Source organism: Hyperolius riggenbachi, chromosome 1, assembly GCF_040937935.1.
Source record: "Hyperolius riggenbachi isolate aHypRig1 chromosome 1, aHypRig1.pri, whole genome shotgun sequence".
NCBI classification, from domain to species: Eukaryota; Metazoa; Chordata; class Amphibia; order Anura; family Hyperoliidae; genus Hyperolius; species Hyperolius riggenbachi.
The window spans coordinates 67,529,989-67,556,844 of record NC_090646.1 but is presented as its reverse complement, the minus strand read 5'-3'; the positions used below and the strand labels follow the sequence as shown (position 1 = coordinate 67,556,844).

The 26,856-nt window shown below is 45.2% G+C and overlaps 1 protein-coding gene across 3 annotated transcripts in view; it reads right to left on the bottom strand.

The window, feature by feature from the left end:
- CTNNA2 (catenin alpha 2) overlaps positions 1–26,856 on the bottom strand; it is a 3,078,224-nt gene that overhangs the window by 3,029,071 nt on the left and 22,297 nt on the right. The window contains exon 2 of one of the 3 annotated variants that reach the window (XM_068274961.1): positions 2,418–2,548. The exons of the other annotated variants lie outside the window; for them this stretch is intronic. The gene's annotated coding sequence lies outside the window, so the exon portion shown is untranslated. The remainder of the gene's footprint in view (positions 1–2,417; positions 2,549–26,856) is intronic. 3 annotated transcript variants of the gene reach the window in all.

Below are 26,856 nucleotides of genomic sequence, written 5' to 3'. Positions count from 1 at the left end.
TAGGCTGCTTACACACTAAGACGTTACAGGCGCACGTTAGTGCAGCCTGTAATGCTCCCACAACGCACAGCAATGTAACACAAGTGGGCTGTTCACACTACCCACGTTGCGTTACATGTAACGCTGCACGTTCTCCCGAAAGTGCAGCATGCTACGGCGTTACAGCGGCTTAAGCCGTGTTAGACTGTTTGCACATGCTCAGTCAGGTTGTGGAGGAGCTGAGAGCGGCCAGGCACATGGCTATTTAATATTCACTGCACGTTGTGACGTGCAGTGTTTACTTCCTGGTGCGGCCGCTCTGTGCGGCGATTGGCCGGCGGGACCACGTGATGCCGCATGCATCCAAGAGTACGCATCACGGCATCACGGACGCCAGAGTGAGCTGCACAACGCGGCTCACTCCGTCCACATCGAAGAGCACGTTGTGACGTGCAGTGTTTACTTCCTGGTGCGGCCGCTCTGTGCGGCGATTGGCCGGCGGGACCACGTGATGCCGCATGCGTCCAAGAGTACGCATCACGGCATCACGGACGCCAGAGTGAGCTGCACAACGCGGCTCACTCTGACGTCCACATCGAAGAGCACCAGGCCTTGCGTTAGGTGCACGTTATGCGACCTTAACGTAGCACCTAACGCAACGTCTTGGTGTGCAAGTAACACGTTACAGATAAAACTTCACAGTAAAGTTCCACCCCTAATCAAATATCACTTTTAACAAACACAGTAAAAATGGGGCTTTATATGAACAAATATTCGTCTTTTTATTTCTTCATGTCAAAAAGTCTTCACAGTTGCGGACACACAGGTAGACAAAATTTTCAGAACTCCAAACAACAACCAAATCGACTGCCTGACACGTGTTTCACGATCAAAGATCGCTTCCTCAGAGGCATACAGTATATATGTACATCACATGTGAGTCCAAATAAAGACCACAGACCGCAATCTGCAAAGATATGAAGACCAATACCAGATGGACACAGTCCAGAGATCACCACCGTCAACGCTGATGCGGTGATCTCTGGACTGTGTCCATCTGGTATTGGTCTTCATATCTTTGCAGATTGCGGTCTGTGGTCTTTATTTGGACTCACATGTGATGTACATATATACTGTATGCCTCTGAGGAAGCGATCTTTGATCGTGAAACACGTGTCAGGCAGTCGATTTGGTTGTTGTTTGGAGTTCTGAAAATTTTGTCTACCTGTGTGTCCGCAACTGTGAAGACTTTTTGGTGTGCAAGTAGCCTAAGGGAAGGGCTGGAAAGTAGTAGAAAGCACAGTACATAAAAATAAAGATATAAACTCAAATCATTTGACATGAGAGTATACTCACAAAAAAATAGCTGCTCTGTATACAGATATAAACATTAAAGAGAATCTGAAGTGAAAATAAACATGACATAATTAATTGTATGTGTAGTACAGTTAAGCTAAGGCTGCTTTAACAGTGGGACGTTGCAGGCGCACGTTAGAGCAACCTGTAACGCAGCCCAACTCACAGCAATGAAAAATCAATGGGCTGTTCACAGTGCCCACGTTACGTTACAGTGTAACGCTGGACGTTCAATGAAAGTGCAGCATGCTGTCAGTTATTTGTGGTTTTAGCCGCGTTAGACTGTTTGAACATGCTCAGTAATTTTGTTTTTTTTGTATTTTTAAGTGCAGGAGAGGAGGAGGGGAAAGTCCGCTATTATGCTTAGCCACATGGCTAATTAATATTCACTGCACTGCAGTGTTTACTTCCTGGAGCGGCCGATTATTGGCTGGCGGGACCACGTGATGCGGAGTGTTCTGATCACGTGGTCTCCACAGTCTTTTGCTGCATGCGCCGTTTTCGTCCGATGGTATGCATCAAAAAGTACGCATCACGGACACATCAAGAGATGCATAACGCGGCTCTATATAACGTCCAACTTCAAAGCTCACATGCGTTGCGTTAGGGGCACGTTATGCGACCTTAACGTTGCATCTAACGCAACGTCTTAGTGGGAAAGAGCCCTAAGAGGTAGAACATTAGTAGCACAGATATGAGTCTCATATTGTTTTCAAAGCAGAAAGAACTAAAACTTCAGTTGTTATCTATGCAAAACAGCTTCTCAGAGCTCTCGGACTAGTTTAGTCGGCTACAGTGCTGTTTTCTGGGGCACTTATACTTCAAAGAAACAGTGAAAGAAAACTTCAGGAAAGTTGAAAGGGCCATTGGTTCTACTCTGTTTCATAGTTTAAAATACAGCGTGGTTGTAAATTGCAAATATGATAGAATGATGCAGTGTTATAAAAAAAGCTATAAACCACAAATTGAAAACATGAGACTTTTTTTGCTACTAATGTTATATATATATATATGATATATATTCCGCTTTGTCACTTTAAAGAGAACCTGTAACAAAAAAATTTCCCCTGGGGGGTACTCACCACAGTAGGGGAAAGCCTCAGGGTCCCAATGAGGCTTCCCCCTCCGCTGTAGCTGCAGGCAGTTCAGCGCTGGCTTCCCACGAAGTCTCCCGCAATCCTGGCTCGCCAAGCCTGACAAGCTAAATTTATTCCTATAGGGTGGGGTATAGATCATGAAATTAAACTTTATAGGAACAAAGTAAAGGCTTATGTTGTAACAAGACAATATTCAAAGTATTGATGTAATTATTATTGATAAAAGGATTATGTGCAATATGTAAAAGCCTGTGGAGGAAGGATGCTCCACAAATAGTAATGTGGAAGAAAAGTAACATAATGCGGGGATAGTATTTTTAGAAGTAGAGAGTACACATTGAGAGATATTGACATGGGAATATTATTATGGACAGTCTTAGGAATAAGACTTTTTAATTGTATGTACGTTGTTTGTAATTAATAAAGTTTTTAGGTTTTAATATGGCCGGCGGCTTCCAGGGCTCCGATAGGTACATTGAGGCGAGTGGGGCTGCGCATGCGGGATGTACGCGTGACATCACGCGTGCAGACGCGCATGGAACGCAGCGCTACGTGGAGTAAGGGCACAGTCTGACCAATCAGACGCGGCGGTATAGCGTGCCCTGAGTACGCATTGACGCCATGGAGGGAGGTGGGGCCAACAGCCTATACAAAGCAGGATCTCCGCATAGTGACTCCATCCCCTGAATGAGTCATTGTATGACGAAATCGATAGGGAGGAGCCACATGCGGAACTGAGAGGAGTGGAAGCAGAGGGACCTGTTGGCGTGGTGGAGCGAGGGAAGCCCTGGATTTAACAACTTAACGGCGGTCAGCCCGGGAGGCCGCACGGGGTGGAGCCCGTTCCTATACTCCACAGGCTTAACATCTGCTTGGAATATGTGAGTGGAACCTTTTAATAAACCATACGTTTTTACAAGATATCTGCGCAATGATAGACTCTGTTTATGTTGAGGTGTATATGTGACCCAAGAAGGAGACAAGAAGGGATCTGTGAGTGGTGTCAGCCACAGGGTATGGGGAGCCTGATAAGTACCCCACAAGCGGATTAAGGCCACTGTGACTAATGGCCCATCACAGCTGGTGAGTGTGGATCCTTTAGGGTGTCCTTGGTGGTGGCTACAATCTATATAGAAGGATACATGGTCGCAGCGCTGATCTGGTATAGGAATAGTGTTTGCAAAGAAGGACTGACTCAAGCCTTTGTTTCCAGAAGCGCACCCATTGAATTGTGTGTAGCACAAGAGGACTGTACTGTTCACAACAACCAGATTGTTGATACTTATTATATAAGGATTATAAATGTGTCATAGTTGAAGAATCATATTGATTATAGACAATATAATTTGAACCATATTGGCTAGGGATTCATCTGAGCGCTGAGCAGGTTTTCTGTCTAAGCTAAATTTATTTACCTCCCTGGGTCCAGCGGGTGGCGCTGTTGCGGCTCTCAGCACAGAGATAGGCGGAAATAGCCGATCTCTGTTGGGTCTGCTCTACTACGCAGGCGCAGGAGACTTGCACCTGCGCAGTAGAGCGGCCCGACAGCGATCAGCTATTTCCGCCTATCTCAGAGTGTAGAGCCGATACTGCGCCTGCGCTGGAGCCGGGAAGGTAAATATTTACATCCCCGCTGTTTGGAGGGGCACAGCGAGACCGCCGGGGGACACAGGAGGACGGGGGAAGCCTCGATAGGATCCGGAAGCTTCCCTCTACAGAGGTGAGTACCCCCCAGGTGAACTTTTTGTTGTTACAGGTTTTCTTTAAGTAGACAGTACTCCCTTTGCAATCAACTGAGAGCTGGCTTACCTTGCACACCCCAACAAACACATGACCCTGCAGCATCACAGCTGTGGTTCCCTCCACTCCTGACCAACTTGGCTTCTGGTTACCCAACAGGCACGAGCGCCTAGACACCCCGCACAGCTCATTAAAACGCATCCAGGGCCGGAGGGAGCCATTACGCTCCCATCATCTAGATATGCAGCGCGCTCTGCACTATCAGTCGCAGCATAAGTGTCCCCTTGACGACAATCTATGAAAAATCATAAGTGGATGGCAGGAAAAATGACCGTTTTGAAGTTTCCAGAACAGCGCGCGCTGGAAAACGATTTAAAATAAATGAGAGGCTTTGGTTTTTCGCTGCCTGCTTTCTGGCTCAGCGAGTTCAAATCACGGGATATATTCAGGTCAACAGGAAAGATACAGAATTCTGAGGAAAATTCACGCTTTCATTGGAACGCCAGCAAATCTTCTTATTTCCTCTTTTTTTTTCTTTCGTCTTCCCCTAAATCAGTAATAAACTGCAAAGAGAAAAACAGCACTAATTGTGCCGGGCTGAAGTTGTATAAACATTATTAACTAGAAATGTTCCAAAATATCACCAGAGGCAAAACTGGCTCCTCTATAAGCAGAGAAGATGCAGCTTCCACAGGAGTTTGCACTGACGCTCCTGTTAAAGTGGTCCTGAACACACAGAACAGAAGAAAAACACAGAAATGCACCCTGTATATATTTAGAGAGTTTAGCCTTTCTAATCCCCCCTCATCTGTGACTAACCACAAGTGTAATTTCATCTTTCGGCTGTGTCAGCTTAGAAATCTGGGCTGAATCAGCAGAGCAGCTAATTTGTAAACACAGAATGTTAACCCTAAGGGCTCGTTTCCACTGTAGCGGTGCGGAATCGCCTGGATTCCACCGCTGAAGAAATCGCATGCTGCTGCGTTTCCGCATGCAGATTTACCCGCGATTTCGCATGCGATTTCGCATGGCAAGGAGCCATGCGAATTTAACCATGTCACTGCCTGTGTTAAGTTCCATTGGCTTTCATGCGAAATTGCATGCGAAATCGCGGGGAAATCCGCATGACAAAGCCGCATGCGATTTCCCTATTGAATACATTAGCGGCGATTCGCCCACATTCCTGCCGCACGCGAATCTGCACTACCCTGTCGTGCAGATTTTCCCCGCACCGAAAAACGCCGCCGCCGCCGCACACGTGGAAACAGCCCCATCCACTAACATTAAGTATGCAAATCCGCATGCAGTGCCCGCATGCGGATTCGCTATAGTGGAAACGAGCCCTAAGTCTGCTTCCATGAAAGCAGGAAGTAAACACACTGCAGCTTTATTGCAGGATTTGTATCGGCTGTAACAAATAAAGTTTTCCTTTAAAGGTCATTTTGCTGTTGCTTATCTTTTAGAACTGAGAGGAAGTTCTGAGTTCAGGTCCACTTTAAATTATATGCTGCAACGCAGCTACAAAGCTTCTTTATCAGGGCAAATTAACACAACATGTGTTGCATTTTCACACATTAAAATAAAACACACTGTTCATAGCTTTGAATTTTGCATATAAGCAGTGATGGACTCACAAGTAGTCAGGAGTTCCTAAGGACCTGAATTTGTGATTTAAATGAGGCTTAATTGCCTCAGCTGTGCGGCTGGATGACAAGGGGTTAGTTACCCATAAGTCTGTCGCCCTCCCTGCGCTCCAAACAGCTTGCACACGTCCTATTGGACGCATTGCAAGCCTCACTATATGCACTTTCTACTTCAAGGTGGAAAGAGGAAGTGTGCGGTTGTGAGGCTTGCAACGCGTCCAATAGGACGTGTGCAAGCTGTTTGGAGCGCAGGAGGGCGACGGACCTATGGGTCATCCAGCCGCACAGCTGAGGCAGTTAAGCCTCATTTAAATCACAAATTCAGGTCTTTAGGGACTCGTGACTACTTGTGAGCCCATCACTGCATATAAGTGATGCCTCACAACACAGTACCCATAGCTTTACATTTGGCGCAAAGTTAAAGCACAACAAAGCATAACCCATAATGTAAGAGTGAACAGAGGCACCAGCAGGATAAAAGGTTCTAAAAGGCTTAAAATCCCTCAGGAGGTGGTGGTGGACTCGCCTCCCCGAAGCAGACAAGATACCGTCAGTTTTATGACAGCAGGTTTATTAATATACTCCAAAACAAACAGTGCAACGCATTTCACAGGTATGTTCCCGCTTCCTCAGGGAATAAACAGATAGGAGTACACTGTAAAGACATCGACAGATAGCGTGTCCTTAGACCAATGTATATGTGTGCTAATGATTTTTGGTGTATAGATATGTTAACGTGAATAATGGGTCAACAATGCTGTGGTTAGAGGTATAGCATAACCCATAGCTTTAAAGGACAACTGAAGCAAGAGAGATATGGGGCTTGATTCACAAAGCGGTGCTAACCTACTTAGCACGTCTTAAGTCTTTAGATGCGCTAACCAGGGTGCTAAGTAGGTTAGCACCGGATTTCTCAATCAGATCGCGCGCTAACTTTGCGCGCGCAAAGTGTTACGCGCGCAAAGTTTTACGCGCGCTAAGTCCCATAGGCTTTAGTGGGCACTTCGCGTGGAGCGCCCTGCGCTCTCTGCAGTACGCGCATAAGGTTTTACGCGCATAAAGTTTTGCGCGCGTAAAGTTTTATGCGCGAAAAGCTTGTTTAGACGTGCTAAGGGGGTTTTCACAGGCGTGCTAACAGTTAGCACCGCTTTGTGAATCAAGCCCCTGGAGGCTTCCATATTTATCTATCCTCTGCCTCTTATGCTTTCGGCCATAGCCCCGTAACAAGCATGCAGCAGATCAGGTGCTTCTGACATTGTCAGATCTGACATGATTAGCTGCATTCTTATTTCTGGTGTGATTCAGATGCTGCTGCAGCCAAATAGATAAGCAGGGCTGCCAGGCAACTGGTATTGCTTAAAAGGAAATAAATATGGCAGCCTCCATAGTCTTCTCACTTCAGTTGCCCTTTAAAAGTGATGGCTCGCACTAAAGGTGGTCATATATCAGGCGACTTGGCAGCTGATAAACTATCCGATTCGATTATTATAATGAAATTGGATGAAAGTCGCTGCTGACAAGAGCATGCCCGATTGATGGTGCAACCAATTTCTGGCCAAAATTGGTCACACAAGTATCGACATACGGTAAGATGTATGGCCGACATGGTCAGTCGGGTGCGACATGGTGACGGTTGATCTGCCCATGCGCCATCTGATGTACTCAATTCATTTTTTCACCTGTAAGGAAAAAAGTGCTCCTACAGGGTACACACCTGGGGAGAGCGGAGCCTCTGTATCCTAGAGAGGCTTTCCCCTTCTTCCTCCCTGGAAAAGCTGATTGTTGACACTTGTTGACATCTCATGCATGTGCAGTAGCACAGACCCACTCAGGCTTTGGTGGAGAAAGCTGAGCCTGATCGGGTCTGAGCTCTTGTGCAAATCCTGTGTGGCCAAACTGCAGGGGTCTCTGCGCTGGATGGAGCAGCTGGAGGAGAACAGGGGAGGTCTCTCCAGGATCCAAAGGCTTCCTCCACCCGAAGTAAGTATCCATTGTGGGCCATTGCAAACCTCTCAGGCAGGGAGGTAACAATAGACCCTGCAAGGGATGCAATCGCAGGGGGGCCCGTGGGGGGGGTATTTCTTTTCCCTGTCCTGAGAGACTGACAACTAAGGAAACGAAGAAAACAAACTTCCTGCTCTCTGCACAGTTGTTCTGACTGCATCTGCTCAGCCACTAATGAAGAATCCTATAAAGTTTTGTAGACAAAGATTTGTAGACGGTCCCTATTCAGTGTGCAGCTGGCTCTTGTGTACAGCGCTTAGCCCCCAGCCTCTCTACCCCTCCACAAGTGCTGTGTACTGTACTGATGCTGGAGAAGTCTGCAGAGCCAGTTCTGCCCCATCAGAGGTGACAGAGTGAGTGTAATAAGCTGAGGCTGGGAGCATACTTGTCAGTTTTCTGTATGTGTTTTCTGCACACCATGGGCTTGATACACTAAATCGTGATAACTCAAATATCACACCTTATCAAAGATATCACAGCTTATGAAAATATATCACCCCTTATCAAAGATATCACACCTTATCAAAGTTAACATGCCTTATCAGAGTAGCATAGCGAGCGCTACAAACCCGCCGGGGCTCAGTGCAGGGTGAGAGCCATTGCCAATTAGCAGGCATAAGTTTATATCGCTCGCTATGCTATTCTGATAAGCCAGGTCAACATCTGCAAGGAGTTTGTATGTTCTCCCTGTGTCTGTTTGGGCTTCCTCCGGGTACTCCGGTTTCCTCCCGCATCCCAAAAAACATACAGATATGTTAATTGACTTCTCTCTAAATTGGCCCTAGACTACAATACATACTCTGCACAATACATACATAGACATGGGACTATGGTAGGGACTAGATTGTGAGCCCCTCTGAGGGACAGTTAAAAGACAAGATAATATACTCTGTACAGCGCTGCGGAAGATGTCGGCGCTATATAAATACTAAATAATAATAATAAAACATAAGACATGATATCTTTGATAAGGTGTGATATCTTTTCATAAGGTGTGTTATCTTTGATAAGGTGTGATATTTGAGTTATCACGGTTTAGTGAATCAAGCCCAATGTGTGTCTGTATGTGTGAAAACATGCACGTTTTATCACAGAAGCTAATGTAATTGATAGAGAAAATGCGTGCAGTGCTTCACTGCCAGGGATGTTTGGATGTGCCTCATCCAGGAATTCGGAAATCCGCGTGGTTGCAAAAAAAAATCCCCGCCACATGCGGATTTTCATCCGCGTCCACGCAACCACGCGGATTTTCTGCCGTGAATGCCGTAATCACGCGTGGATTCCCGCCCGGAGGCGGATTTTCTTTTAACGTTAATAACAAAGCCTCCATACATGCTACAATCCCCCAAATTGCATGGATTATCGAGGTGATAAGGGGCAACATAACTTCAACATTTTTTTTTTAATGGCTTTTAAAGACAAATCACCACTGTAAATGGGGCTATTAATTGGTAATACGTGGTTTTAAAAAGGGATATACGCGTTAAGCAATCAAAGAGGTGAAGGCGAGTTCCAATGGCACTTGGCGGCGAAGGTACCGCTGGAGGAGGATGAGTGGCTGACGCCAAAAAGGCCCCAGAGAGGTTTTTGTAATTTTTTTTTGCAGCAATTAGCAATGACATCGCAGCAGAGTTGTCAGTGGACACGGGCAGTGTGAACGCAGAGTGCAGTGGTGGTAGCGACTGAGTCAGGAGAAGGACTATGCGGGCGGTCAGTTTAGCAGCACAGAAGGACCACGGCAACATACTGGTAGTAGTAGTAGCAGCACAGCATCATAGTACTGGCCAAAAATTTAAATGCACCCTGTGACCCGGGCAGTGTGAACGCAGACAGAGTACATTGGTGGAAGCGAGTGAGTCAGGAGGAGGAGGACAATGTGGGCGGTCAATTCAGCAGCACAGAAGGACCATGGCAACATACTGGTGGTAGTAGTAGCGGCACAGCGTCATAGTGCTGGCCAAAAAATTAAATGCACCCGGTGACCAGGGCAGTGTGAACGCAGACAGAGTACATTGGTGGAAGCGATTGAGTCAGGAGGAGGAGGACAATGCGGGCGGTCACTGAAGGATGCAGTGGGCACAGTACAAGGTCACTGAAGGATGCAGTGGGCACAGCAGTGGGCACTGGATATACAACTAGGTCACTGAAGGATGCAGTGCGCACAGTACAAGGTCACTGAAGGATGCAGTGGGCACAGCAGTGGGCACTGGATATACAACTAGGTCACTGAAGGATGCAGTGGGCACACAAGGATGTCACACTGTGTAATGAGATGCTTATATGCCAGCGAGCGAGCAGTGGGCACTGGGCACGGCACAAGGTCACTGACAGTATGAATGAACAGCGCTGGCAGAGAGTGGCGGTGTGACTGGCTGCCTGCAAATAGTACGAGTGAAGTGTATAACTGTCACTGAAATAATATATACAAGTGTGTAATGAGATGCTTATATGCCAGCGAGCGAGCAGTGGGCACTGGGCACGGCACAAGGTCACTGACAGAATGAATGAACAGCGCTGGCAGAGAATGGCGGCGCCGGCGGTGTGACTGGCTGCCTGCAAATAGTACAAGTGTATAACTGTCACTGGAATACACAAGTGAACACTGCAGCTGCACTAACCTGCCTGCCTGCCTGCACTACACACAGATAATCCCCACTCCCACTACACTGACTACACTGCAGCACTGAACCTGCCTGCACTACACACAGTTAAATAATCACTAGACTCCCACACTCCCACTACACTACACTGACTACAACTAACTACAGCAATCACTCACTGACTAGCGAACTGTGTACAGTATAAGAGCAGTGTTGGCAAAAAAAAACGCTTTGTTTTTAACACAATAAATGCACTTGCTCAAACAACAATGGCCTGGAGATAATCCTCTCAGCACCACAGTCTAGCAAGGACAGAGCTTTTCCATCATGGCCGCCGCTTTATATTCAGGAGGGGAGGGCATAGCTCCCCTCCTGTGATTGGTTGCTAGGGCCTGGCTGGGGCCCTCTGATTGGCCTGCAATGTGTCACTTCCGCATAGTTTGATGCATTTCCGCTAACCACGACTTTAGCGCCGGGTTTCACGAGCGTGAATGCGGATTTCTGTCCGCATTCACGCGAAGCCGAAGCAGATTTTCGTGGTTGAAAATCTATTCTCGGCTTAGCGTGTCCGAGGCGGAATGCGTCAAAATGGTCGTGAATCCACGCGTAAGCGTGATCACGACCTGGCGGTGAGCACCACTGTTCACTGCTGTCTGTTATTATCTGCATGGGGAAAATACATTCAAGTGTGCACTAGCCAATTGAATACGGTAACTGATTCTCACTTTACTAGTGCAGAAAGGGGGAAGGGGGGAGGGGATTGCAGGGGGCAGGGGGGGGGGGGGCATCCAAAGTTTTGCCGGCTGATCAGTGATTTCTGGTTACGCCCCTGCTCCCAGGTTTGCTTTACGCTCAACAAATGGCCGAGATATCAAACAGCACAAAGTCTGTGACCGAAAGACAACAAGAGGTAAAGCAAATATTAACAAAAGATCAAGACCTGGCCATCAGAAAATAAACTGAAGGTGGTGAAGTGTAGGAAGCGCTTGAGGTCCAGCTCTCAGCTGCAACTTATCCCCCAGACATATTCAATACTTCACCCCCAGAGTCACGCTGCTCAACACTACTACAGTCTAATGTACACCTTTTATTTTATGTCTCCATCACAACAACCCACGCATCAGCTCCCAGCAGTATGATCCCAGCTGCTGCACTCTGACCATGGAACCAGATGAGCAAGCCTCAGGAGTCTCTGATGAACATATACCTTTCCCAGTCATCTCGTTCAGTCAGCGCTAGCTATGTGTCGCGTCAAGGTAAATAGAGTCATTGTGCACTCTGACTCAGCTACAGATAGTAAAAGTCTGATCTAGAACACACAAATAATTGCTTGTAGCATCTCTGTGACAGTGACATAACAGAGGAAAAAAATCTGCAGACCACAAGGCACATTCCGGTCCCCTGTGACATCAGACAAAATGTTTTGCTGCAGCAGTAAATAGTACGGTTAATTAGATTTAGGATCCTAGCAATGGTAATAGCAAGTAACCTCTATGAGGCCTAGTAGCAGGAAGGTGCCCATTTTTCCCTTGAAGTACTAAAAAGCCAAACATGTATAGTAGATTATGTCCATGATGGGCCAGACTATCTTCTAGTGTGAGCTTTTCTTGGTGGGCACTTCCTGGAGGGGCCAGTTGGATATTGAAGTGCTGGGGAACAGGGATCAGGAGATACCCCGAAGTGAATTAGCAGAAGGGGGATGGTCAATCGCAGGTAATCTAACCCACAATGTGCTTAATTCATTACACATTTTTTAGCTTCGGAGTACTTTATCAGAAGCAGGACATTTGGGCGCCTGGGGCAAATGGACTGTTTGGGCGCCCCATTGACGCTAATGCAAAATATCGGCTATTAGGCGCCAAAAGCAGAAATTTGGGAGCCCAATAAATAGCAGGCGGGAGGCCCGTCCAATTTTTAGTTTTGAGAATTAGTGTTTAGTAAATTATTGTTTTGCAATTTGTCATTTTGTAAATTAACGCTTTTAATTTTTTATAATTTTTAAATTCGTTTTGAGAATCATTTCATAAATTATCGTTTTGAAATGTATTGCCTTAGAAATGTATTGTTTTTTATATTTACATTAGAGTTAGGATTCAGAAAGGGAGGTTAGGAGAGGGGGGGATTAGGGTTAGGCATCAGTAAGAGGGGTTTTAGGGTTGGCACCACCAGGGGGTCTTAGGGCACTACCAAGGGGGATTTAGAGTTAGGCGCTACTAGGGGGATTTAGGGTTAGGCACCACTAGGGGGGTCTTAGAGTTAGGCACCACCAGGTCGGTCTTAGGGTTAGGCTTTATCAAGGGGGATTTAGGGTTAGGCAATACTAGGGGGGTCTTAGGGATAGGCACCACCAGTGGGGGGGGTTTAGGGTTAGGCACCACCTAGGGTGTCTTAGGGTTAGGCATTACCAAGGGGGACTTAGGGTTATGCACTACTAGGGGGTCTTAGGGTTAGGCACTACTAGGGGGGTCTTGGGGTTAGGCACCACCAGGGAGGTCTTAGGGATAGGCACCACCAGTGGGGGGGTCTTAGGGTTAGGACCACCTGGGGGGTCTTAGGGTTAGGCATTACTAAGGGGGATATAGGGTTAGGCAATACTAGGGAGGGTCTTAGGGTTAGGCACCACCTGGGGGGTCTTAGGGTTAGGCACCACCTGGGGGTCTTAGGGTTAGGCACCACCAGGGAAAGTCATAGCGTTAGGTATCGGGTAGAGGGAGGGTTCTTTGTGAGAGAAGGGTTAAGTTTAGCTGTAGTAAAATTTTGGTAATATTTACCAATGTTTTACTATGCTTAATAGGACTGTAAATATATTTACGTTTTCATTGTTATAGACAATATTTTGCAATTTCGGCTTCACCTTGACCCCCTTTTTAGCCACTTAAGGACTGCAGTCATAAAACCCCTTAAAGAGAACCCGAGGTGTGTTTAAAGAATGTTATCTGCATACAGAGGCTGGATCTGCTTATACAGCCCAGCCTCTGTTGCTATCCCAAACCCCACTAAGGTCCCCCTGCACTCTGCAATCCCTCATAAATCACAGCCGTGCTGTGAGGCTGTGTTTACATCTGTAGTGTCATGCTCAGCTGCTCCCCCGCCTCCTGCATAGCTCCGGTCCCTGCCCCGTCCCTTCCCTCCAATCAGCAGGGAGGGAAGGGATGCAGGCGGGGACTGGAGTTCTGCAGGAGGCGGGGAGAGCAGCAGACTGACACTATAGAGATAAACACAGCCAGCTCTGACAAGCTGTTTGTCAGCAGCGTGGCTGTGATTTATGAGGGATTGCAGAGTGCAGGGGGACCTTAGGGGGGTTTGGGATAGCAACAGAGGCTGGGCTGTATAGGCAGATCCAGCCTCTGTATGCAGGTAATATTCTTCAAACCCACCTCGGGTTCTCTTTAAAGGATACTGCAGCCGAAAGGCTGCTGAGAGATAAAAACTGCAATGTGTAGGGAAAGAAAAGTACATACTCACCGCTCCCCTCACTCCCTGCCGTCGGGTCCCGCTCGTCAGCCACAGCTCCCGGTACTGGCCGACTCTCCTGACCCGGACATACTGCGCCGCGCATGCGCAGTATGTCCTGTAATCTTCGCTTCTGGCGTCGCATCATGACGCCAGAAGTACGGACACTCCCCCGCCTCCTGCGTGTGCGCTCCAGCGGCTCCACTTTAAAGCTTTAAAGTGGAGCCGCTGGAGCGCACACGCAGGAGGCGGGGGAGAGTCCGTACTTCTGGCGTCATGATGCGACGCCAGAAGCGAAGATTACAGGACATACTGCGCATGCACTGGTGCAGTATGTCCGGGTCAGGGGTCAGGAGAGTCGGCCAGTACCGGGAGCTGTGGCTGACGAGCGGGACCCGACGGCAGGGAGCGAGGGGAGCGGTGAGTATGTACTTTTCTTTCCCTACACATTGCAGTTTTTATCTCTCAGCAGCCTTTCGGCTGCAGTATCCTTTAAGGACCAGACACTTTTTTTCCATTCAGACCACTGCAACTTTAATGGTTTATTGCTCGGTCATACAACCCACCATCTAAATGAATTTTACCTCCTTTTCTTTTCCCTAATACAGCTTTCTTTGGGTGCTATTTGATTGCTGCTGCGATTTTTAGTTTTTATTATATTCATCAAAAAAGACATGAATTTTGTCAAAAAATTATTCTTTTAACTTTCTGTGATAAAATTTGTCAAATAAAGTAAAATTTCTGTATACATTTTTGTCCAAAGTTATTCTGCTACATGTCTTTGATAAAAAAAAAAAAACATTCAGTGTATATTTTTTGGTTTGGGTAAAAGTTATAGCATTTACAAACTATGGTGCAGAAAGTGAATTTTCCCATTTTGAAGCATCTCTGACTTTTCAGAGCACCTGTCATGTTTCACGAGGTGCTAGAATTCCAGGATAGTATAAATACTAATATCTCTGTAAATTAGATTTTTTTGGTTTTTTTTTACACACAATTGTCCATTTACAGAGATATTTCTCCCACCCAGCCTGGGTATGTGTAAAAATACACCCCAAAACACATTATACTACTTCTCCCAAGTACAGCGATACCACATGTGTGGCACTTTTTTGCACCCTAACTGCGCTAAGGGGCCCAAAGTCCAATGAGTACCTTTAGGATTTCACAGGTCATTTTGAGACATTTGGTTTCAAGACTACTCCTCACGGTTTAGGGCCCCTAAAATGCCAGGGCAGTATAGGCACCCCACAAATGACCCCATTTTAGAAAGAAGACACCCCAAGGTATTCAGTTAGGAGTATGGTGAGTTCATAGAAGATTATATTTTTTGTCACAAGTTAGCGGAAAATGACACTTTGTGAAAAAAAACAATAAAAATCAATTTCCGCTAACTTGTGACAAAAAAAAAATCTTCTATGAACTCACCATCCTTCTAATGGAATACCTTGGGATGTCTTCTTTCTAAAATGGGTCATTTGTGGGGTTCCTATACTGCCCTGGCATTTTAGGGGCCCTAAACCGTGACGAGTAGTCTTGAAACCGAATGTCTCAAAATGACTTGTGAAATCCTAAAGGTACCCATTGGACGTTGGGTCCCTTAGCGCCTAGGTTCTCAACGTGTGGTACGCGTACCCCAGGGGGTACTTCTGATGGTTCCAGGGGGTACTCAGGCTTGATATACTTAACCAAGAATAACAAATTTAGAGTTGTAGAAAATAATAAATCTTATTTAAACAACTTCAAAGTAGTGTTTTTAGCTAATTAAAAGCACTAATAAATGCTTGGAAATTGTTTAGAACCAATAATTATGTACTACGATTAAATATATTAAATATATATTTGTCAAGGGGTACTTGTGATAATGGTTAATATGCTAGGGGGTACTTGGTGGGTTTTATAAGGGGTACAAACCAATAAAATGTTGAGAAACACTGCCTTAGCGCACCTAGGCTGCAAAAATGTGTCACACATGTGGTATCGCCGTACTCAGGAGAAGTAGTATAATGTGTTTTGGGGTGTATTTTTTCACATACCCATGCTGGATGGGAGAAATATCTCTGCAAATGGACAATTGTGTGTAAAAAAAAATTTAAAATGTCATTTACAGAGATATTTCTCCCACCCAACATGGGTATGTGTAAAAATACACCCCAAAACACATTATACTACTTCTCCTGAGTACGGTGATACCACATGTGTGACACTTTTTTGCAGCCTAGGTGTGCTAAGGGGCAGGGCCGGATTTCTGGGAAGGCCCAAGAGGCCATGGCCTAGGGTGATAAAATAAGATAAGATCAGAAGAGCGGCATGACTTGGAGAGAGAAGAGGTTAAATGTCAAAGTAAATCATCTCTTCTGGTCCAGCAGTGCAGCCAGCCAGCGCCCTGCTCTGCACTAATACCTAATTCCAGAGTTCCCCAATCCCTGCTTCTCTCTCTTACACTTCTTGATGTGTTATAGCAATCAGGATCAATCATAACTGCCACCTGATGATCCATTCCTGGTGATGGTTATACAAGTGGATGTGAGAAATAAAAGGAATTTACAGTGCAAAGCAGATAGAACTAAGTTCCGCTGAGTTTTAATGCAGGAATTCACAAACATCAGTGAGATCTGTTAGTTTCTTTATTTTCTCTTTTACAGCTGTGACACTGACCCCAGAAGCAGTTAATTACACTCTTATCTAACCCTAATTTATGACTGTTTTTCTTTTGTTTTTTTTCTTCCTAGCCAGCAGTGGTCTCAGTTAACTCTTTCCCGACTCATTTACTGTCCTTCAGCTCCTACCATCTACGAGAACTGGAAGAATACAAATGCTGTTTGCTTTCCTTTCATTGCTACACTGTCACTGTCACCTGAACTGTCACTACCTCTATGCTAGTGTGTATGGTTTTGTATCCTTCCACTTTCCTGTAGCAGTAGAGCATTGTACCATCTTAGCCATCAGCGAAAGCAGAACGTTTTAAATCAGGATGATACCATTTATTGGCTTAAAAGAAAAAGAGTAATCTTTCTGCTAATAAGCCTTCTTCAGACTTTGTTCCTGTATACTGCCAATATGTTAGAGCTCACCACCATATGTACATTCAGCATTCAAAAGAGATACATAGATTTTTCAGCAAATATAAATAAATGTAATTCAGATGCTTTAAAGTGGAACTGAACTCTTGCACAGGACAGAAGGAAAACAGAGATATGTACCCTGTATGTATTCAGAGAGCCTTTCTAATTCCCTCTCATCTGTGTCTAATCACAAGTTGTAATTTGATCTCTACACTGTGTCACCTGACTGCCACAACATCTAAGCTCATTTAAAAGCACAGAATGTTAACGATATGTCTGCTTCCATGAAAGCAGGAAGTAGACACACTGCAGATTTATTGCAGGATTTATATCAGCTGTAACAAAGAAATGTTTTTCTTTAAAGGATATGCTGTTGCATATCTTTTAGAGCAGAGAGGAAGTTTTGAGTTCAGGTGCACTGTAATTACAACAGAACATTCAAAGTTGGTCCTGACAGGATGTTTGCTACTTACCTGTTCTCTGTTTTATTTGGGCTTTTCTCCATTGCACTGCCCTGCCACCTGTTTGTGGCTCCGACTGCAGCCAGTCGCACAGAGGACAAAGAAGCAGCGCATGCTCTGGCCACTCGCGCTCTCTGTCACCTGTATGTGGCTCTGACTGCAGCCAGTCGCACAGAGGACAAAGAAGCAGCGCATGCTCTGGCCACTAGCGCTCCCTGTCACCTGTATGTGGCTCTGAATGCAGCCAGTCGCACAGAGGACAAAGAAGCAGCGCATGCTCTGGCCACTCGCACTGCCCTGCCACCTGTTTGTGGCTCTGACTGCAGCCAGTCGCACAGAGGACAAAGAAGCAGCGCATGCTCTGGCCACTCGCGCTCCCTGTAATTTCTCGCTTCTGCCCAGATGTGCACAGCAACCGAGGCCGGTACAGTGTTATGTATTCTTGACAAGTACCCGTCATACATCAGTGTCATTTCTCAAGTATGCATGCCCAGAACACTATCGGCTGCTGTGCACATTCGGGCAGGAGCGCAAATTACAGGAATTATTTGTTGACTGGGAGGCAGAGCAGCACAACTGAAATGAGCCCATTCAAACCAATGATCGCTAGTCAGAGTGTTGGACAGAATGTTTTTTGATGGTTGTGGTAGTGGTGGGGGGGGGGGCGCTTGGTGACAGCAGGCCTAGGGCACTGGAAAGTACAAATCCGGCTCTGCTAAGGGGCCCAACGTCCTATTCACAGGTCATTTTGCGGCATTTGGATTCTAGACTACTCCTCACGGTTTAGGGCCCCTAAAATGCCAGGGCAGTATAGGAACCCGACAAATGACCCCATTTTAGAAAGAAGACACCCCAAGGTATTCCGTTAGGTGTATGGTGAGTTCATAGAAGATCTTATTTTTTCTCACAAGTTAGCGGAAAATGACCCTTTGTGAAAAAAAAAAAACAATAAAAATCAATTTCCGCTAACTTTTGACAAAAAATAAAATCTTCTATGAACTCATCATACATCTAACGGAATACCTTGGCGAGTCTTCTTTCTAAAATGGGGTCACTTGTGGGGTTCCTATACGGCCCTGGCATTTTAGGGGCCCAAAACCATGAGGAGTAGTCTAGAAACCAAATGCCTCTAAATGACTGTTCAGGGGTATAAGCATCTGCAAATTTTGATGACAGGTGGTCTATGAGGGGCCGCATTTTGTGGAACCAGCCATACGCAGGGTGGCCTCTTAGATGACAGGTTGTATTGGCACTGAAGTGCAGAAAGCGCAGGATGTTCTCAAATCATGACCTGGACATGGCAGCAGAGAACATGGGCATGTGATGTATTGGGTGCGTAGACCAATAAGACTGCAATACATTCTTTTTGACTAGACCCATGTTAAGGAGAAGGCCCCCAAAAAATGTTACGTTCGGAATCTTGGAGTGGCTTCCACAATAAAAAGGTTGGGCATAATAGTTTCTTGGATTGGCGGTTACGTATTGTGTGGCATAACGGTTGGTCTCGCCACAATTAAGTCGTACCAGCAGTGATCAGAAAGAAAAATAGATGCAATCAATGCACTGGGGAGGTGATCGGAAGAGGGTCTGAGGGGGATCTGAGGGTTTGGCTGAGTGATCAGGAACCCAAACGGGGCAAATTAGGGCCTGATTTGATGGGTAGGTGTGCTAGGGGGTGACAGGAGGTGATTGATGGGTGTCTCAAGGTGTGAATAGAGGGGGGAATAGATGCAAGCAATGTACTGGGGAGGTGATCGGGGGTATCTGAGGGCGATCTGAGGGTGTGGGTCGGTCATTGGGTGCCTGCAAGGGGCAGATGAGGTTCTGATCTGATGGATATGATGGGTAGCAGTGACAGGTGGTGACAGGGGGTGATTGATGGGTGATTAGAGGGGAGAACAGATGTAAATAATGCACTGGGGAGGTGATCAGAGGGGTCTGGGGGGCTATCTCAGGGTGTGGGGGGGTGATTGGGTGCCCGCAAGGGGAAGATTAGGGTCTGATTTATGGCGCTGCCTGGCACTGATTGGCCAGGCAGCGCACGAGGTCTGGGGGGGGGGAACGCGTGCCGCAACGCATAGCGGCGATCGGGCGCGGGCCGGCGGCGATCAGTGTGCTGGCGCAGCTAGCAAAGTGCTAGCTGTGTCCAGCAAAAAAAAAATTATGTAAATCGGCCCAGCAGGGCCTGAGCGGCACCCTCCGGCGGCTTACCCCGTGTCACACACGGGGTTACCGCTAAGGAGATTAAGCCATAAAACTATCCTGGTATCCCATCCAGCCATTGTGAAACCCCCTCCCCCTTTTCCACCATAGCAAGTGCATCCATTGTACTGTATTCTCCTTATGGCATCTGTTATAATGTTTGGCATCACAGAGCCACAGCCCACAGAGGGTTATATTTTACACTCAACTAGACTGCCAGAAATTCTAGCTTTTTATTGACTTTTAACAAACAAACTGTGTTATGACAAGGGCATGAAAAGTGCCTTTCTTGCTCCCTTGTCACAACAGAATGTGTTTGCTGGATTGCAATAAATGCTAAAGCAGCTGCCAGTCCAGTTGTGCTCATACACTGTGGTTCTGCTTGTTTGCATCACTGCAGTAGAGGACATTAAAGAGCAAGCATGATGATTGTACTTTCCCTGGGGGTAACAATGGCTGCATATGATGGGGGAAGGGGGGCACCCTACCTAATGGCTGACAGCCTGGGGTAATTATTAATTGCTGATTCCAAATATCATTACTGTTTTGTGTTTATTGATCTAGGTCAATTCCCAATTGGGTTCCTGCACTTTTTCTAGCACAGTGTTAGACTACCTCGGGAAAACGAGTTATTTTCACTACAGTTCCTCTTAAAGAGGAACTCCAGCGAACATTTTACTGTTGGCAGGTGATGTAGCTGCTGCATGGTTTTTGGCAGTTGGAAACAGCTGTAAACAGTTATTTTCCTCAAAAGTTTGAACTTTTCTTGTGGGAGGGGTTACTCGTGGGAGGGGTTTCACCACAATATCAGTCATACAGCGCCCTCTGATGGTCTGTTTGTGAAAAGGAATAGATTTCACATGTAAAAGGGGGCATCAGCTACTGATTGGGATAAAAATCAATTTTTGAGCGGAGTTTCTCTTTAAGTCTTAACAGCCCTGGGACGTGTCTGACGTCATCCTACCGAAAGACACTGATTAACTACAGCACCACGGAATATGTCGGCACTTTATAAATCAATAATAATAATAATAAACTACCATCAACAAGTGAGCATCTCCATACATCGGTGAATATTCCCGGATTCTGACGTTGGAACGGGAACAATGGGAAAACACTTACTGTACTAAATCATTTATAAACTAATATTGTAAAATAAGCTATTTTATTCAGTACATTGTTTTTACCATAACTCCTCTTTAAGGAATACTAGCCTTTCTTTTGGAATATGGGGATAAAATGGGACCTTTCATCACTTGGCCAACCTGCTACAGCGGAGAAAGATAACTTCTCGTGAATTTATTGGTGCAGATTCTAGAGTTCACCTTTAAATGTTCTATCCTGTACTTAACAATCTGGTCCTAGGATCTGATTGGCGGCTGTCAGCGCAGACAGCAGCCTTTCCGTACCACCGTATATCTTTTGCTGGTGTCAACACTTGCTGTAGAAGTAATTTCTTTGGCAGAGCTCCAATCTGATTTACCATACATTTAGTTACATCAAGGTACCTGCTGAAGTTTACAGCAAGGTCGTAGCAGTTTGTGCAGCACAAGGTGTGAAAGGGGTCATTTTCCCAATGACATCAATCTGTTACTCAGCATAAAGACTTTACAGCTGAACCCCAGGTAAACGCTTACCTTATAGATACAATAGTAATATAAGTAAGCCGTCTTCCTTGCTAAAGATTTATATTCCTGTCCAACCAGGCTTATTATCCCAGGCAGGCAGCAGAATAAAGTTGGCGTGTTGGCTGAGCTCCATACTTGAAGTGTACCTGCGGTGAATCAAGGGTTAAAAATACATATACTTACCTAAGAAGATCCTGAATCCTGTAGGGACTTCCCACGCCATACCACCGCTGCCGGATCCCCTGAAGAAATTTAACAAGAATTTGTTGGGTTTCAGATCCAGGCCGCGCTCCTCTTCACATACAACCGTGGCAGTATGGCCACACCTGCGCAGTAAGCCAAAGCTGCTCATGCACAAACGTTTCTGTGCTTTTGCACAGGCACGTACATGCTTTCACATGAAGAGGAGCAAAGCCTGGATTGAGCTTGTGCAGCAGCCGCTGTCTGGCGGCGACCGGGCATCTTTGCGGGGGTTGCTGCTGCTTGACGGATAGAGACGGACCAACGAAGTGAGCACAGGACAACTCCAAGGAGCTGCAAGAAGCCCCGGGTAAGTTAAACTCATTTTTTTTATTGCACTTAAGTCTCTCTTTAAAGGACACCTAAAGAGAGAGAGGGATATGGTGGCTGCCATAGTCATTTCCTTTTAAAGAGATGCTGAAGCGGAAAAAAAATATGATTTAATGATTTGTATGTGTAGTACAGCTAAGAAATAAAACATTAGGAGCAGAGACATAAGTCTAATATTGTTTCCAGTACAGGAAGAGTTAAAGAGAAACTCCAACCTAGAATTGAACTTTATCCCAATCAGTAGCTGATACCCCCTTTTACATGAGAAATATAATGCTTATCACAAACAGACCATCAGGAGGCACTGTATGACTGATTTTGTGCTGAAACCTCTCCCACAAGAAGCTCTGGGACCGCGGTACTCTGGGCAAGCTGCCACAATGTAACAAGGTTCACAGACAGGAATTAGCTGTTTACAGCTGTCTCTAACAGCTAAAACAGCTAGGAGCAGCTACATAACCTGCCCACAGTAAAAATGTCACCATGTAATACATGTCAGAATGTAAATCGGGGAGAGGAAAGATTTTACAATGAGCAAACACTGACTAAATCATTTATACATAATTATGGTAAAAAATGAAGCACTTTTTTACTACATTATTTTCACTGGAGTTCATCTTTAAGAAACCCCAGTTATCTATGCAAAAGAGCCACTGAGCTATATGACTTTCAAAGAGCTCTGTCTTCTGAAGCTTGTTATCTCAACTGTCAGTCACTGTATTTTCTTTTTCTCTGCCAGAGGAGAAGGCAAAAGTTCACTGGCCTGCTCTGTAAAATCATATAGAATGCTGAGTAGTGTGTAAACTGCAAATATTAGGGAATGATGCAAGGTTATAAAAACACTATATAACTGAAAATAAAAATATGAGAATATTTTCTTTGCTTCTAATTTTCTAGTAATTATCTGTACTACACAAGCAATTAATTATATCATATTTACCAGTTGCCATGCAGTCCTGCTGATCAGTAGGGTCTAAATCACACCTGAAACAAGCATGTGTCTAATATTGTCAGATTTGACAATAATGTCAGAAACACCTGATCTGCTGCATGCTTGTTCATGGTCTATTGCTAAAAGTATTAGAGGCAGAGGATCAGCAGGACAGCCATGCAACTTGTATTGTTTAAATGGAAATAAACATGACAACCTCCATATCCCTCTCACTTCAGTTGTCCTTTAAGTACCAAAAATTCTAACCTCTACATTCTGGGTGTGTGCTCATCCCTTCAGTGGGTGTGGTGATGTTACTTTGATAAATTGGATGTTATAGGCCGCAGTGTAGTCCATTGGCTTCTCTGAGCACCTTGGTAAAAGGTCACTGCCTGAAATGCTGTGCTGGACGTGAGGACGTGGTACATTTATCATGCAATGAATGGGAAAATGCATTCAGCTACTGGGATCATTATTTTTCAGCTGACTGGCATATGCGTTACAATCATCTTACACAGGCCTCACTGCTGCTGCTGTGGGGACACCAATGCATAGGAGTGAAGGGAAATGAAAATAAACTTTCATCTAGAACAACCCATAACAGTCTGTTATTAAAGAGGAACTTCAGCCTAAACAAACATACTGTCATTAAGTTACATTAGTTATGTTAATTAAAATAGATAGGTAATATAATCTCTTACCCACACTGTTTTAAAAGAACAGGCAAATGATTGTGATTTCATGAGGGCAGCCATATTTTTGGTTAAAAGGAGGTGACAGGGAGTATGAGACACAGTTCCAACTGTCCTGTGTCCTGATCACCCCTCCCAGTTGCTAGGCAACTTGAACAACAACATCCGAAATCCCACCATGCTTTGCACAGCATCAGGGGGAAAATGCCCAGTAAGATTTCTTTGATGGGGCGGAGTTTAGCTTCTGTGCAGCTAAAATGAGGCTTTGGTAAGAAAATCTAAGTTCAGATGCTATGAAACTGTTAAAGAAACACCAAGCCTTTTCGAGTTGTGCTGAGTAGATTTTTAGTCTGGAGGTTCACTTTAAGCTTTTCAATATCTGGCACAAAGGCATTCAGTTTACATTGATATAACCAAGGCTTGAAGCAGAATTCCAGTTAGTTTGTCAGTATTATATCAACAGGCAGTTTGTAGTAGTGTCAGCAAACCACTGCTGTCATTGTTGTGGAAAGTCACTTGTATTGTCGCATGTGTCAGTGCTATCTGGTGCAGTGACCGTTACTATCTGGAGCAGTGACCGTTACTATCTGGAGCAGTGACCGTTACTATCTGGAGCAGTGACCGTTACTATCTGGAGCAATGACCATTACTATCTGGAACAGTGACAGTCTCTATCTGGAGCAGTGACCGTTACTATCTGGAGCAGTGACCGTTACTATCTGGAGCAGTGACCGTGACCGTTACCATCTGGAGCAGTGACCGTTACTATCTGGAGCAATGACCATTACTATCTGGAGCAGTGGCAGTTACTATCTGGAGCAGTGACAGTCTCTATCTGGAGCAGTGACCGTTACTATCTGGAGCAGTGACAGTTACTATCTGGAGCAATGACCGTTACTATCTGGAGCAGTGACAGTTACTATATGGATCAGTGACAGTCACTATCTGGAGCAATGACCGATACTATCTGGAGCAATGACTGTTACTATCTGGAGCAGTGGCAGTTACTATCTGGAGCAGTGACAGTTAGGTCTCGTTTCCACAGGCAGCTACTGTGTGCTTGTCTGGCAGTTCAGACCCCACGCCTTTCTGCCGCAATTTCATGCAGCCGAATGGCAGTGTTTGGTAACACCATGTGTGTTACGTTTCACAGATGGTGGCATTACTAGGTGGCCAAAACCATCTGATGTTGCATCTGAGGATGCCAACTGCTGTGCTCAGATGCAACTCCATGGGGGTGGGGGGGGGGGGGTGCATCTTTCCACTGCCCATGCCAAGCACTAGCAAGTGCCCGGCAGGTGGTGAATTCAAAGCTTTCTGCTGCTCATGGAAATGAGGCCTTAACCAGTTCAGCCTTCAGTCGTTTTCACTTTATGCATCCGAGGAATGTTCACCTCCCATTCATTAGCCTATAACTTTATCACTACTTATCACAATGAACTGATCTATATCTTGTTTTTTCCGCCACCAATTAGGCTTTCTCTGGGGGGTACATTTTGCTAAGAGCTACCTTACTGTAAATGCATTTTAACAGTAAGAATAAGAAAAAAATTGAAAAAAATCATTATTTGTCCGTTTTCGGCCATTATAGTTTTAAAATAAAACATGCCTCCATAATTAAAACCCACGTATTGTATTTGCCCATTTGTCACGGTTATTTCACCGTTTAAATTATGTCCCTATCACAATGTATCGCAACAATATTTTATTTGGAATAAAAGAGCATTTTTTCCGTTTTGCATCAATCACTATTTACAAGCTTATAAAAAAAAAAAAAATAGAGAGAAATATTTCATCTTTACATAGATATTTAAAAAGTTTAGACCCTTAGGTAAATATTTATGTGTTGTTTTTTTTATAGTAATGTTTTTTTTTTTTTTTTTTATTAAACATTTTATGTGGGCATTTTTGGGAGGGTGGGATATAAATAGTGTTTTATTTGGGGAAATATTTGTGTATTGTAATGTTTTTTTACTTTTACTTGTAGTTTTACTTTTTGGCCACAAGATGGCAATCTTGAGTTTGTTTACATGACGTCACTCTAAGCGTACAATGTACGCTTAGAGGGACATAGCTTCAGAAAAAGCGTAGCTTCCGAGAGAAGCTGTCGCTTTTTCAGCGGGGGAGAGGAATCAGTGATCGGGCACCATAGCCCGATACATTGATTCCTGGGCTAACGAATCCGCGGCCGGGAGTGCGCGTGCACACGCGCGATTGGCCGCGGGAGCGCGCGGACGCGCACGTGGCCTCCTGGACGTAGGTACTACGTCATGGGTTATGTTACGTACACACATGCGATAATCATCGGCTGCAATGGACAATAACGATTGTTAAGTGTGTGCAGACTAATCTTGCTCCAGCATCGTTAAGGATTCCATCCTGTCAGATACTTTAACAACCCCCGATGCCTGAGCATGACCCATCGCAATGCTATTTTTAAGCCCAGCTAACCAATTGGAGCCGCTCCGCCATCCGCCGATGTTGTTGTCCGTCCTTCACATCCCTCCATAGCAATAAAACACATTGCTAGCCTCAAAGCTAGATTGGTGTCTGTACAGCATCATTCCTCAAATTGTTTCCAAAGGGATCGTTTTCCGATCCCCGATGAGTGACAATTCTTGCATTTATTTACTTAGCTTTAGCACATTGCAATACATTGCATGCTAAGCACAATGCCACCATGGCAGCGCAGTGACTTAGTGGTTAGCTCTCTCGCCTCGCAGCGGTCCGAATCCCAGCCAGGAGTTCTCTCAGTGTCTGCATGAGTTTCCCTCTGGGCACTCTGGTTTCCTCCCACATCCTAAAAAACATGCAGATAAGTTTATTGGCTTCCCCCTAAATTGGCCCTAGACTACGATATACTGTACTCACTACACGATAAATCCTTAGACATATGACTATGGTAGGGATTCGATTTTGAGCCCCTGTGAGGGACAGTTAAAGGACCACTCCAGTGAAAAAAGTAAGCAGTTAAAGAGGAACTCCAGTGACAATAATGGAATAAAAAAAGTGCTTCATTTTTACAATAATTACGTATAAGTGATTTAGTCAGTGTTTGCCCATTGTAAAATCTTTTAAATCCCTGATTTACATTCTGACATTTATCGCATGGTAACATTTTTACTGCTGGCTGGTGATGTAGCTGCTGCTTGCTGTTTTGGCAGTTGGAAACAGCTGTAAATAGCTATTTCCCACAATGCAACAGGGTTCACAGACAGGAAACTGCCAAGAGTACGTACTCAGAATTTCTTTGTGGGAGGGGTTTCACCACAATATCATCCATACAGCGCCCCCTGGTGGTCTGTTTGTGAGAAGGAATAGATTTCTCATGTAAAAGGGGGTATCAGCTACTGATTGGGATAAAGTTAAATTCTTGGTCGGAGTTTCACTTTAAGTGACAAGACAATATACTCTGTACAGTGCTGTGGAAGATGT